Source organism: Mixophyes fleayi, chromosome 2 (genome assembly GCF_038048845.1).
Source record: "Mixophyes fleayi isolate aMixFle1 chromosome 2, aMixFle1.hap1, whole genome shotgun sequence".
NCBI lineage: Eukaryota > Metazoa > Chordata > Amphibia > Anura > Limnodynastidae > Mixophyes > Mixophyes fleayi.
In genome coordinates this window covers 160,594,533-160,609,070 of record NC_134403.1, presented here as the reverse complement: position 1 = coordinate 160,609,070, position 14,538 = coordinate 160,594,533, and positions in this window count along the sequence as shown.

Sequence of the window (14,538 nt, the reverse complement as noted above, 5' to 3'; positions counted from 1 at the left end):
GGCAGTCCCACGGGATGACGCTGATGTCATCATGCGAGCTCCGCATTGACAGATGCAGAGACACAAGCCGGACATCACAGAAGAATACAGTCGCCGGCTCTATCACAACCCCGCCCCCGGTGACAAGAAACAGTTCTCAAAATAAAAGACCCAACATTAATCACCAAATCAGTACAGCTCTTACCTTGCTGGTGTATGCAGCGGAGGAGGGTTCAAAGGGCTACATATAGTCTCTTCACAGTACTTCACAATCGCTGTGGAGGGAACTGCTGAAGTGGGGATAAAAAAAGTCATAAATGGCAAACATACTCATCACACCACTCCATGTGTCATCAAACCTAACTAAATGATCCTTGCATGCCCATCAGATCTCTCCATGTGCCTCTTTCATTCACATCAACTGCTTCTGCTTTCTTTCATGTCTCCCCTATTTCACACTGTGCCCTCCATTATGCTGCTTCTGCTCCCCTTAATTTCTCGCCTATTTCACACTGTGCCATCATCATCATTTATCATCATCATTTATTTATATACCGCCAACATATTCCACAACGCTTTACAATTGGGGGCAAACATAGTAAACTAATAAACAAATTGGGTAAAACAGATAAAGAGGTGAGGAGGCCCTGCTTGCAAGCTTACAATCTATGGGACAATGGGAGTTTGACACATAAGTTAAGTCTACATTTTGCATTTCGCCCCAGCCAGACTGCAAAGGTAAAAGTGACTCATAAGATAAATGATCCTGTCACACAACAATGTTGGTCAGGGGGTAGTTGTATTGTGTGAAATTGTGTAATGGATGGTAATAGGGTAATGTAGTGAGGTTAAACGGGTGGTTGAGGAATTTTATAAGCTTGTCTGAAGAGGTGGGCTTTCAGAGAACGCTTCAAAGTTTGTAGACCAGAGAAGAGTCTTATTTTGTGAGGGAGAGACGTCCATAGAGTGGGTGCAGCCCAAAAAAAGTCCTGTAACCAGGAATGGGAGGATGTAATGAGGGTGGATGAGAGAAATAGATCTTGTGCAGTACGGAGTTGCCGAGTTGGGAGATATTTTGAGACAAGAGAGGAGATGTATGTTGGTGCAGCTTTGTTGATGGCCTTGTAGGTTAGTAAAATTATTTTATTTTGGATTTGGTAGAAAACAGGCAACCAGTGTAGAGACATACAGAGTGATTCAACAGAGGAATAACGATTTGCAAGGAAAATCTTGCCGCAGTGTGCAAAATAGATTGTAGGGGTTTGAGTCTGTTTTGGGAAGACCAGTAAGGAGGGAATTGCAATAGTCAATGCTTGAGATTATAAATTCATGAATTAAGGTTTTTGCATGAGATATGTGCGAATTTTGGAAATGTTTTTTAGATGTATGTAACATGATTTAGATATAGAGTCAATGTGGGGAACAAAGGATAAGTGTGAGTCAAGGATTATACCTAGGCAGCGAGCTTGTGGGGTGGGATTTCTGGTCATGTTATCAACAGAGATAGAAATGTCAGGTATGCTCTTGTTGATGGGTGGGAATATTATTAACTCTGTTTTAGAAAGATTAAGTTTCAGTTGGCGAGAGGACATTCAAGATGAAATGGCAGAAAGACAGTCAGTAACACGGGACAACACAGATGTCGAGAGATCAGGAGAGGATAGATAAATTTGGGTATCATCTGCATAGAGATGTAACTAAAATCCAAATTAACTTATTAGATTTCCAAGAGATAGAGAACAGCAGAGGACCTAGCACTGAGCCTTGCGGTACTTCAAGTGATAAAGGAAGCGGAGTAGAGGTGGCCCCAGAGAAATTAACAGTGAAAGAGCGATTAGAAAGGTAGGATGAGGACCAGGATAGAACAGTGTCTTGAAGACCTAGGGATTGCAGCGTTTGTATGAGAAGAGAGTGGTCAACGGTGTCAAATGCAGCCGAGAGATCCAGGAGAACTAGGAGAGAGTAATGGCGTTTAGTTTTAGCAGTGTTCAGATCATTGACAACCTTAGTCAACACAGTCTCTGTGGAGTGTTGAAAATGAAAGCCAAACTGAAGAAGATCCAACAGGTTGTTTGCGGAAAGGAAGCGTGTGAGGCCAGTGTAGGCAAGTCTCTCTAGAAGCTTGGAGGGGCACGGGAGCTGAGAGATGGGATGCTAATTTGAGAGTTTGGGTCGGAATCTTGTTATTTTAGAATAGCAGTAATCTCTGCGTGCTTGTATAGTGATGGCAAGATGCAAGTAGAGAGTGAGGGATTACAGATTTTAGTTAGAGGTGAAATGACCACAGAAGACAGGGATCTACCAATTTGCGAGGGAATAGGATCAAGAGGACAGGAGGTAGAGTAGGAAGATAAGAAGAGAGTAGAAATTTCCTCTTCATTTGTGGGGTCAAATGAAGAGAGGGTGTCAGAGGGTAGTGGGAAGGAATTGAGCTGATTGCTTGTCGAGGAAGAGGATACCATTTCTAGTTTGATCTTATCAATCTTGTCCTTGAAGTAGGAAGCAAGATCCTGGGCACTGATAGTAGACGGAGGGTTCGGGTTGGGAGGATTGAGAAGAGATTTAAATGTATTGAAATGGCTTTTGTTGTTAGAAGCCTGAGCATAGATAAGAGATTGGAAATATGTTTGTTTTCCAGTGTCCAGAGCATTTCGATAGGAGTGGTAGATAGAAGTATATTTGAAGAAGTCATTAGAGGTGCAAGATTTACGCCAGTGACATTCTGCTTTACGGGAAAGTTTTTGAAGATTTCGTGCTGCTGTAGTTTGCCATGGCTAACATCGAAGTCGACGTGTAGTATGTAGTGTCGCTGGAGTCACTTGATCAAGGGCTGTTGCTAAGGTTTGGTGAAAATGAGGTACTGCCACCTCAGGGGAGGATAATGTAGAGATAGGAAGAGAAGGTGTTGGAGAGAGGTGGAAAATTGTTGAAGATGAATAGAATTAAGATTTCTGCGAGTATGAGGAGGCTTGGTAGAGTTAGACAGTAGAGAGGTTAGAGCAGTGAGGGTGAGTGTGTAGCTGATAAGGTGATGATCCGAGAGGGGGAAGGGTGTGTTAAGAAAATTAGAAAGTGAGCATAGTCTAGAGAAATCAAGATCAAGGCAATGGCTATCCTGATGAGATGGTCAAGTGAGGAGGTTAGAGAGAGTAGTTTGGAAGCAGCTTTGAAGGTGGGTTATCAATGGGGATGTTGAAATCATGTAGGATGAGGGTGGGGATGTCTGAAGGTAAGAAGTGAAGGAGCCATGCAGAGAAATCCTCAATAAATTGTTGGTGTGCTCCAGGGGGGCGATAGATCACTGCAACACATAGAGAAAATGGATTAAAAATGCGAATAGCATGTACTTCAAAAGATGTGAACGTGAGTGATGGCATCCATTTTGGTGCTTCTGCTCCCCTTCATGTCTCAACTGTTTCACACTCCCTCTTCACTTACCTTTCTATTGCCCTCTTTCTTCTCAATTCTTCTCTTCTGTCTTTCTCTTCTCTCTTCTTCTGTCTTACTCGTCGTCGCGGCTCCTCTCTATGCACTCTTCACAGACAATGTCGGACGTGATAATGTCACGCCCAACATTTCCTTTCTTCTGGGCTCTTCCTATGGGGCCCCCAGGCAATTGCCCAACATGCCCTTGCAGAAAAATGGCCTCACTCCTGACCCATTTTGCACTTGCAGGTTGCACTTTAGTTGTGAAGCGCATTTACATATGCACTCCAAGTCATGTAATTAAACACTTTGCACACAAAATTTCCACCTGTAATAAAGACAATTTGCATGCAAAGCATACTGTGCACGGGGACTATATTAATCACTATAACAGAGATATCACAAATGTGGGGTCACCTTGGCATTAAGAAGACTGGTGCCTCTATAGAGACACAAACACAAACACAAAACAGCCTCTCCCAGAAGCTACCAGACCTTTGCTGAAAAGTGATTAGGCTCTTGCACACGTCCCGTGCTACAGAGGCCTGAGTAATTAGCAAGATTGGGAACCCAGCAGTGGCAGCTTTGCCACCCAGTTTTTTCAGTAGAATACCAGTGAATTATACACAAATGGTAAAATAAAAATATGCACACAATTTTCAGCTGAGACCCATGTTTGTGAGCTTCCTGTTATAAATGAAACCAGCTCAGGTTGTTTAGTTGTGGAACTGGATAAGGATCTCTGGATGGGGGTCCATTAAAAGTAGTATTTTTGTTTTTGGATGCTCAGTTCATGCATTAAATAATGCATGAATAGTGTACTAAAACTATTTTGAACAAACAAAATTTTAGTGATACCAAATAATTGTGCATTGGTCTTAGCTATAGGGTAATGGATACATTTTATTTATGCCTTTTTATTGTTGCATTAATATTTATTATAAAATTATTACATATGTTTTGTTTGTTTTTTTTAACCTAGAGAAACCCTGAAAGGTAACTTTTATAGCTTTCTCCTGTGCTAATCCAATATACTATATAGGGAAGTTGTCACAACCAGAGCCAACAGGGCATGCATGAATGTGGATGTGAAATGGTTAATTAGAAAACCACCTGGTCCATGTAAAAAATACTTAAACCCCTTAAAATCTCACATATACAATACAATTATACAAATATATAAATACAATTATATACAAAATACTGCCATCACTAATATTTAATTTAAGAACTCTTCTATTACTCCAAAAAATGCAATCAAAACCTAAATAAATCACATTTACTGTAAATCAAACAATTTCCTGCATAAATATAGCATTGAAAAACAAGCCTATCTAACACATAGGGGTATATTTACTAAACTGCGGGTTTGAAAAAGTGGAGATGTTGCCTATAGCAACCAATCAGAATCTTGCTGTTATTTGGAAGAATGCACTAAATAAATGAAACCTAGAATCTGATTGGTTGCCATAGGCAACATCTCCACTTTTTCAAAGCCACAGTTTAGTAAATCTAGCCCATAATCTCTTTAAAAACACAAATACAGATTGTTATTAAATGGAATTTAATATGATAAAAAGTCACAAGTCGTATTGAACAAAATAGTGATAAAATCACATACAGAAATATACATGCAAAATAGTTTCATAAAATAAAAAAGAAATAAAACACAGAAATGAAAGATGTGACTACACTCACTTTTTATTGTAATTTGTCACCTAGGGAAAACTAGAAGGTTGACAATATCTCAGTTATTATCAGTTTGATTGACCTAAATATATTTTTTTCTGGACAGAAGAATTTTAGCCAATCTTTTTGAATCCTTGGAACTTTTAACAGGGCAATATAAAGGGTTGACTGTCTTGTTGGGATAACAGGGTAAGGTGACAGAAAGTAGGTCTCTGAATGACTGTCCCTTCATCAAAACATATTATCCTCTTGTTTACTTATACTCAGGGATTTACTGGAAACCATTTCACTAAGGTAAATCCAGATATTAGGATAAGTGTTGATGACATTAACATAGTATTTCATAATTATCCTGTTTAGGCTATTATCAATACAGAAAGTACATATTATTTTACATGGTCCTTTTTTACATAAGTATCAATGATTCTATTCCTTAACACTTTCATGGTCTGTCCTCCACCAATAAAATAATTTGTGATAACACATGGTGAAATAAAAATATTGGCAGATCAAGGGGAAGACAAATGAGTCCCAGTGTTCCTTGTACTTCATCATCCTCATCCTCATCCTCCTCAACATCATTTATTCATATTGCACCATCAAATTTCATAGCGATTTACAGTTGGGAACAAACACAGTAATAAAACAATACTGTACTGGGTAATACAGGCAGACCGAGGGGTACAAAGGCCCTACTCACAAGCTTACAATCTATGGAACAATGGGTGTTTGATACATAAGGTTAAGTGCTACATATTGCATATTTTTCCAGCCAGATTGCAAAGGTAAAAAGTGCTTAGTGGGCTATATGATCCCGTCCCATAGCAATGTTGTTCAAAGGATTATTGTCTTGTATTAACTGTGTAAAGGGTGGGCTTGAAGGTCTGTAGACTAAAGGAAATTCTTATTGTGTGGGGTAGGGAATTCCAGAAAGTGGGTGCAACCCAAAAAAAGTTATGTAACCAGGAGTGGGAGTGGTAATGTGAAGGGATGAGAGACGCAGATCTTGTGCAGAATGGAGGTGTTTAGTTGGGACATATTTTGAGACAAGTGAGGAGATGTATGTTGGTGCAGTTTTGTTGATGACCTTGTATGTTATTAAAAGTTTTTTATATTGGATTTGGTGAGAAACAGGCAACCAATGTAGACACTGACAGAATTGCTCAGCAGAAGAACAATTTGCAAGGAAAATTAATCTTACCGCTGCATGCAAAATATATTGTAGGGGTGAGAGTCTGATTCGGGGAACACCAGTAAGGCGGGTACTGCAATAGTGAATACAGGAGATGACAAGGGAATGAATTAAAGTTTTTGCAGTGTCTTGTGTGCAATATGTGAGTATTCTGGAAATGTTTTTTTAGATGTATGTAATGCATGCTTTAGATATAGAGTCGATGTGAAAAACAAAAAGATTGTTCTGAGTCAAGGCTTACACCTAGACAGCGAGATTGCGGGGCAGAATTTATGGTCATGTTGTCAACAAAAATAGAGATGTTAGGTAGGTAACTAGCAACTGTTGTGAGCCACAACTCTACTTGCGACGCTTCACTCAGTCCCTGATTTGTCCTGACTGTTAGCAGAAAAGCTTTTTTGCTATAATGGACTACTGCACTGTTTTCTAGATGGCCTGGCTGGTTGCTAGGAATGCAGGACAATTCGTCCTGCCGTTCTTGCATTCATATGGGGGGCTCATTCCTTATGGAACAATATGATTGGCCACTAGTACTATAAATGATAGGAAGTTATCAGCTTCTGTGCTGGTGATATCGTTTAGCCTGTGCTGTTCTTATAAGCCTGCTGCCTTCCACTGCTCATCTGTTGCCCGACCCTTCTGTCTGTTATTAGATTTCCCTGACTGAGGCCCATCTTGAACTTAAGTTTATTTACTGGATCTTCTTGTTCACTGCCCACCCTGAACTTTTGGCTTGTCTTATTAGATTTTTCTGCTTGCTACCCTCTCTGACCATTGGCCTGTCTTCCCACTCTCCACTAACTGACTAAATACCATCCTGGTTAGTTCCACTATTTTCAATTATATAATTATTCAATTATATAAGTCCCTACTACCCTGAGTTTAAGTCCTGGAGTCATCTGAGTACCTGCGAGCATATTGCACTCTACGGGAAAGGCGACTGTAAGTGAAGACCCCACTGTTATCTGATTCTGGTTCTAGGTATTCATCTAGAGTCCAGCAGGAGCTATAACAGTAACATAAAGACTACATTGCTTTGATATTACTTCACTATTGGGAAAGTATAATCTACATAAATTGATTTTTCTACTAATCGTTCCAGTAAAGCAGGAAAAATATGGTTTTGTGGAAAGAATAATTTTTGGGGAGAAAGTGTGGTAGTATGACTAAAACCATTTAGAAGAATTAGGTATGAATTTCAGTTTAGTAAAAAAAAAAATGTTGTGAACTAGACAACATGCTTCTGTATAGGGTCATTTTAAATTATGGACACTAATCAAAAACCATTAACCAGCGTTTACCAAAACACTTTCTCATGTAAAACTAAACTGTAGCCTTGTGTTCTAAAACAAATTGTAGTCTTTATGTATTTTAGGTAATAGATACAATATTTGGACTCTAAGATGTGTAGTTTCAAGGTTTGTCTGGTTTATTTGGAAATAAATCCTCTTGGTGTCTCCCTTTAGTTTAAACATGTGCTCTTATCATTAAATTGTGTCAAAGCCCTTGTCATGTAACCAGAATACTTACTAACCATCATTTGTCTGAATTGTTATTTAGAATGTTTTCTTAACAAACATATTTTAAATTATTTTCGGCAGCAAAAGGGTTATGGGATATACTTTAAGTTGTTTTTTTATTTTGCTTTTCAATTCGTTATTTGCAATCCCAAATTATAATGATTCTTTCAGTTACAACACTAGTGAAGGTTTCTATGAATATACTGTTATATAAGAATCACATGAACGACATTTCCTAACGCCAGGTAAATGTGGCTCGGAGCTGCTGGAAAGGTGACCGCAGTTTTATCTTTATCTGTTTCCCAGAGCATAGTGAAGCATAAAGATTCTCATCCTTAAAGAAGTATTCCAGTTTTATTTTCTTTTAAAAATTAACAATCCCCCCCTTTAATTTTAAGTGGCAGAACTAGTGGTCCCTTGTCTATGATCTTTGCTGCTAAGCGTTACCAACACTGTTACTGATGACAATAAGGGAAGCACCCCAGGAACTGTTGGGGCTTAGAAATTGGACTACCAATACCAGTTAGGAAGGTGGTTAATCACTATCATTGATATAAAGTATACAGCTTGTGCTTAGTCAAATTTTACACATGTTAGTCCATTCAATAAACAATGTAGCTGCCTAAATCCTTTACACACCTTCAAGTCAGCATTAGCTTTTCTAAAAACTTTCACCTTCCTATTGGTCACACCTACATTGGCTGAGCGCCAGCTTTTGCCGGAGAAGGGCAATAACTGTGGATCCTGTATGGAGGCACTGAGTGCACCTCTCATGATCCAGCCCTTCTTATAATGACAATATAACAGATGCTGGTACTGTGAAAGAGAAGTCTAGAATATTGAGTGAAATGCACAAGACAGAAATAATATGCAATCAGGTCATGTTCATTCCAAACACAAAAGCAACATTTTGAAGTTGTTCCTTTTGTCAAGCTTTAGTGTTTGTTTACTGTGTGGTAATATGAAAGTCTAAAAAGTCAATAGAAGCACTGGGTGAGTGCTTTTTGAGTGTAATATTTTATTCTGCAATTCATTATTTCCTTTATTTTTCCTTGCAGCAGTGATCCTCCGTATGAATTTGGTATTGCAGAAATGTTCAACAGCCTTTGATCTTGCAATCTCATGGAGCTTTAAATATCACTGGCTTTCATCCAATGCACCCACAAATAGAACTCTATGCCAGCAACACAGAGATACTGGATTTGTTAGAGATATTAACACCGTCATAGAAAATAAATGTCCAGAACCATAAACTGCACTTTGTCTACAGCCCAGAATTCTATAGTCTTAATTCTCCTACTCTCAGCATGTTTTGGAATGACAACAGCTGCAGAACCATAGGTTGCCAATTCTTAATATCATGTCCTTCAGCATGCTGCTAATCTTTCTGGATTTTGTAGCTACAGCATGCATTTTAAATAATCAGAAAAATACATTAGGAAATAGTTAACAGTGCTTTGCTCCACGTCAAATACAAGTGTGTCAATAGAAGAGTGTATGTTTTGTCCTGTGATAGAGCTTGTTAGCACATGTTGATCAATTGTGTGTGAGCAACCGTACTGTTTATTTTCATTTCTTTCATTTATAAGGCCTGCGTGGGCTCTGTGTCTCTGCTTTTACCAATGGATGAATACAGTGTACAACACAATTATAAAAAACTGGATGTTGTACATCGTTGAATATGCAGTTAAAGTTTACATGTCATCTACCTTCTTCTTCATCCAAGTCTGGAGCATTATATCCCTACATGGTAAATGTGCAGTACTTGTGCTGCAGTTATCTGTTACTATCTCACATTAAATCAATGGTGTTCCTGCAGTGGTAACAAAACTGATTGTACGTGGCTTTAATTAGATCAACAAACAATAAGAATGTGCAGTGTTTAGATTTAAACTATATTAAGCAACGATTAGAACAATTGATTATTATTTATCAACCAAATCCCCCCCCCCCCATCATTACAGCTCTTGCTGAGTTCAGAAAATGACATGATAACCAAAGATAACCAAAGATGGTGGCTTCAGCAGAGATTGTGATTCTATACATCCAAAATGAGCGACCCAGTTTTTTTTCTCAGCAGAGGCTTCCTAATGTGGAAAACTACACTGTGCTGATATATAGAATTAGTTTTGACGTATTGTTGAATCACAAATGTTAAATAATGGTGGCAGACCATTTTATCCACCGTTTCTGAAAAAGATGGATACTGTGCTGTATTAATTTACTGCATTCTTCATATCTCTTTTTGCATGCAGAGTAATCATCATCATCATCATCATTAACATTTATTTATATAGCTCTGGCAAATTTTTTAGTGCTTTACAATTGGGGACAAACATAGTAATAGACAATACTGGGTAATACAGACAAAGAGGTGAAAAGATCCTGCTCGCAGGCTTACCATCTATGGGTAATGCCCACATCAGGACACTGGGATGCCTTTTTTATTCATGATCAAAAATGATGGGGATTGGGGTCTTGTGACCAACATGACCATGTAACCATAGAATAACATGGGACTATAGCTAGTCCTCTTGGGTATTTATGCAAGGGGTAGTGCACACAGTTATTGGAAGGCATAGAACATGATTCTCTTATTCTCCAGATGTAATGCACCTCTAGTTTTGATGATAGCAACCACAAGCGAAGACACTGATACATATTAAACAGCCCACCAATCACTTAGAAGAGGAAGCTTCCCTTTATCGTACATCACAATTTGTGTATATATATATCAATTTGGTGTCAAAGATCGAGCTGGGTAGTAATTCCTAGAAATTTTGCTCATCCCTACAGCCATGATTATGATATTTACAATTTTGTTGGGACTTAAACAGAATCTGTATTTACGCCATTACATTCAGTGATATTGTCTGGTTTTGGCATGTATAAATAAAAACAATATAAAACTCACAATGATATGTTCAACATAAGAACATTTTTTAACTAGACCCAAGAGAGGAATTTGGCATTGGAGCACCATGGAAGTTATCCGCTATAGTTTAGTCAATAAATCCTTTAATCTGGTTACAAAATCTTAAATATGTTGAAGAATTGTTTCTTTAAATTGTTACTTTGTGTTTACAAAAGTTCTAACATTGTGCAGGAAAAAGATGTTCTCATTCATTGTATTTTTTTATCAAAGGGTCAAATAAGGTTTTGTTCTTTGCTTGTAGATTTATAAGTATGAGGCACGTGTATTACAAGCAAATGTATTCTGCCAACAAAATAAATCATAATTAGCTGCAGGCATTACTGAATATGTCAGATTATTTAGTAGAGATTTATGAGAGAATAGTAATAATTCACAAAAACAGAAAAACAGATTCATTCACTATTATTGTTGATATATTTTTGCGGATGTGTGCTACTGTAGTCAAACATACCAATGTAATATCCAGTATATACTTAATTGTATACAACTTTTTTTTTTCTTCTATTTTATTATGTTTGTGTATATGAAGGAAATTATGGATAGGGCAGCTTTAAAGCACTAAAGGGGTTTTCTTTCCAAACTAATAATTCCCCCCACATTTTTATGACCCCATAATGAATGTTAATGGCTAGTTACTAATATGCGGCTGTGCAGGGGTGTTTACGGAACATTTGCGAAATACAGCATTGCGGAGCCAGCAATTCGCTTGGACTTGTTTCCAAGTCAAAGGTTTCCTTTTTGGACGCAATTCTTCCATAAGGACCACTCTTGGCCAGACTTCTCCAAACAGCAGATGAGTGTACCTGGGTCCCACTGTTCTTTTACATTTCTGAAGGGCTGGAGAACGGTACAATAATGTATGCAAGCAAAAGTGAAGCATGGTGGAGGTTCCTTGCAAGCTTGGGGCTGCATTACAGCAAATGGAGTTGGGGATTTGGTTAGGATTAATGGTGTCCTAAATGCTGAAAAATACAGACAGGTACTTATCCATCATACAATACCATCAGGGAGGCGATTGATTGGCTCCAACTTCAACCTGTAGCAGGACAACATACAGCCAATGGTATTAAGAAATATCTTCATCGTAAAGAAGAACAAGGAGTCCTGGAAGTGATGATATGGTCCCCACAGAGTTCTGATCTCAACATAATCAAGTGTGTCTGGGATTACTTGAAAATACAGAAGGATTTCAGCAAGCCTACATCCACAGAAGATATATGCTAAATTCTCCAAGATGTTTGGAGCAACCTCCCAGCCGAGAACCTTTAAAAACTGTGTGTAAATGTACCTAGAAAAATTGATGAATTGGTGCTGTTTTGAAGGCAAAGTGTGGTCACACTAAATATTGATTTGATTTAGATTTCTCTTCTGTGTTTTCCTGAAGTATAAACTGTGTAAATGTTGGTTTACAGACATTGCTGCTTTACTATTCTATTGCAATGACAAATCATGTTTGCTACCTCAAATGCTTATTCGATATATATAGGCCACTGACCCTATTCTATCTTCAAAAGTGTCCTCTACTCCAAGATATGTATGGTGGAGAAGCAAAAATCTGCGTGACATGCTGGTAAAGACTGACATTGTCACATATCCCAAATATAATTCCTCAAATTGACTGAGAAACAAACCGGGTATTTATCATTGCCTAGGGTGTACCAATTGTCAATACCTGTGCTATGGTGAATCCTCCCACACACCCTGTGACTGGTAAAGTGCATAATCTTAAATATAAACTTACCTGCGAGAGTAGATTTGTGATGTATATCTTGAAATGTCCGTGCAATCTGTTTTATACTGGAAAAACTTTCTGCATGTTAAAGGAGAGAAAGGCTCAACATACGTCATCCATTAAAAAACCAACTACAAAGTCATCTACAATGGAAGAGATTAATCACTTGCCTGTGGCTAAACATTTTTCTGAGAGAAGATACACTATTCATGATCTAAAATGTTATCTGGTGGATCATATTCCTCCCCTTAGAAGAGGGGGTAACAGAGATAATCTATTGTTGCGACTTGAACTCAGATGGATCTTTAAACTAAAAACATTGCCCCCCTTGGATTAAATGAGGATTTTAAGTTAAGTTGCTTTCAATGATGATGTTTTTTTTTTGGGGGGGGGGGGGGGGGGGGTTCAAGTTGTTATCATTTATCTATTATTCATTATTATTTTGTTTTATTAGGGTTTTTTTCCTTCTTTCATTTTTTTTTTCTTTTTTATTCACTACTTTGTGCATGGTGGTTATTTGTTTTTTTGACTGGGTTATATATTTTTTATGTATTTATCGTATTTGTTATTTTTTTTTTAATACAAAATTTATGATTGCGATAATATCTTCTTTTCTGTACATTTTGTATCCTTTAGATTACTACTGCTACCATACAATTGACAGTTCACACTGACTGCATAACAGAGTTGGTGGTGCTCCTAATCATGGCTGCACCTGTGTCTAGCAGCTCTGATGTGCTGAGAGCTCTAATGTTTTGAGAAAGACACAAGTATTTGCTGCTTCAATGTTTTTAGACCATTTTTTCAGATGTTGCTATGGTATACTAAAGTAAAATTACAAGCATTTCATAAATGTTAAAGGATTTTATTGATTACATTAAGTTTATGCAAAGAGTCAATATTTGCAGTGTTGACCCTTCTTTTTGAAGACCCCTGCAATTCACACTGGCATGCTGTCAACTTTTGGGCTACATACTGACTGATGGCTGCCGATTCTTGTCTAATCAATGCTTGGAGTTTGTCAGAATTTGAGGGTTTTTGTTTGTTCATTCGCCCCTTGAGGATTGACCACAAGTACTCAATGGGATTAAGGTCTGGGGAGTTTCCTGGCCATGGACCCAAAATTTCGATATTTTGTTTTAAGAGCCACTTAGTTATCACTTTTGCCTTATGGCAAGGTGCTCCATCATGTTGGAAAAGGCATTGTTTGTCACAAAACCGTTCTTGGACCCCACACATGAATGGTCTCAAGATGGTTTACTTTTGGCATGACACAGGACTGATAGTAGCGCTCACCTTTTCTTCTCTGGACAAGCGTTTTTCCAGATTCCACAAACAATCTTATAGGGGATTCATCAGAGAAAATGACTTTACCCCAGTCCTCAGCAGTCCAATTCCTGTACCTTTTGCAGAATATCAGTCCTTCCCTGATGTTTTTCCTGGAGAGAAGTGGCTTCTTTGTTGGCCTTCTTAACACCAGGCCGTCCTCCAAAATTCTTTGCCTCACTGTATGTGCAGATGCACTCACACCTGCCTGCTGCTATTCCTGAGCAAGCTCTGCATCGGAGTTGCCCCAATCCTGCAGCTGAATCAACTTTAGGTGACGGTCCTGGTGCTTGCTGGACGTTCTTGGGCACCCTGAAGCCTTCTTCATGACTATTGAACCTTTCTCCTTGAAGTTCTTGATGATCCGATAAATGGTTGATTTAGGAGCAATCTTACTAGCAGCAATATCTTTGCCTGTGAAGCCCTTTTTGTGTAAAGCAATGATGACTGCACGTATTTCTTTGCAGGTAACCATTGTTAACAGAGGAAGAACAATGATTTCAAGCACCACCCTCCTGTTAAGCTTCTAGTCTGTTATTCTAACTCAATCAGCATGACAGAGTGATCTCCAGTCTTATCTTCGTCAACACTCTCACCTGTGTTAAGGAGAGAATCACTGACCTGATGTCTGCTGGTCCTTTTGTGGCAGTGCTGAAATGCAGTGGAAATGTTTTTGGGATAAAGATCATTGTCATGGCAAAAAGGGACTTTCAAAATTAATTGCAATTCATCTGATCAC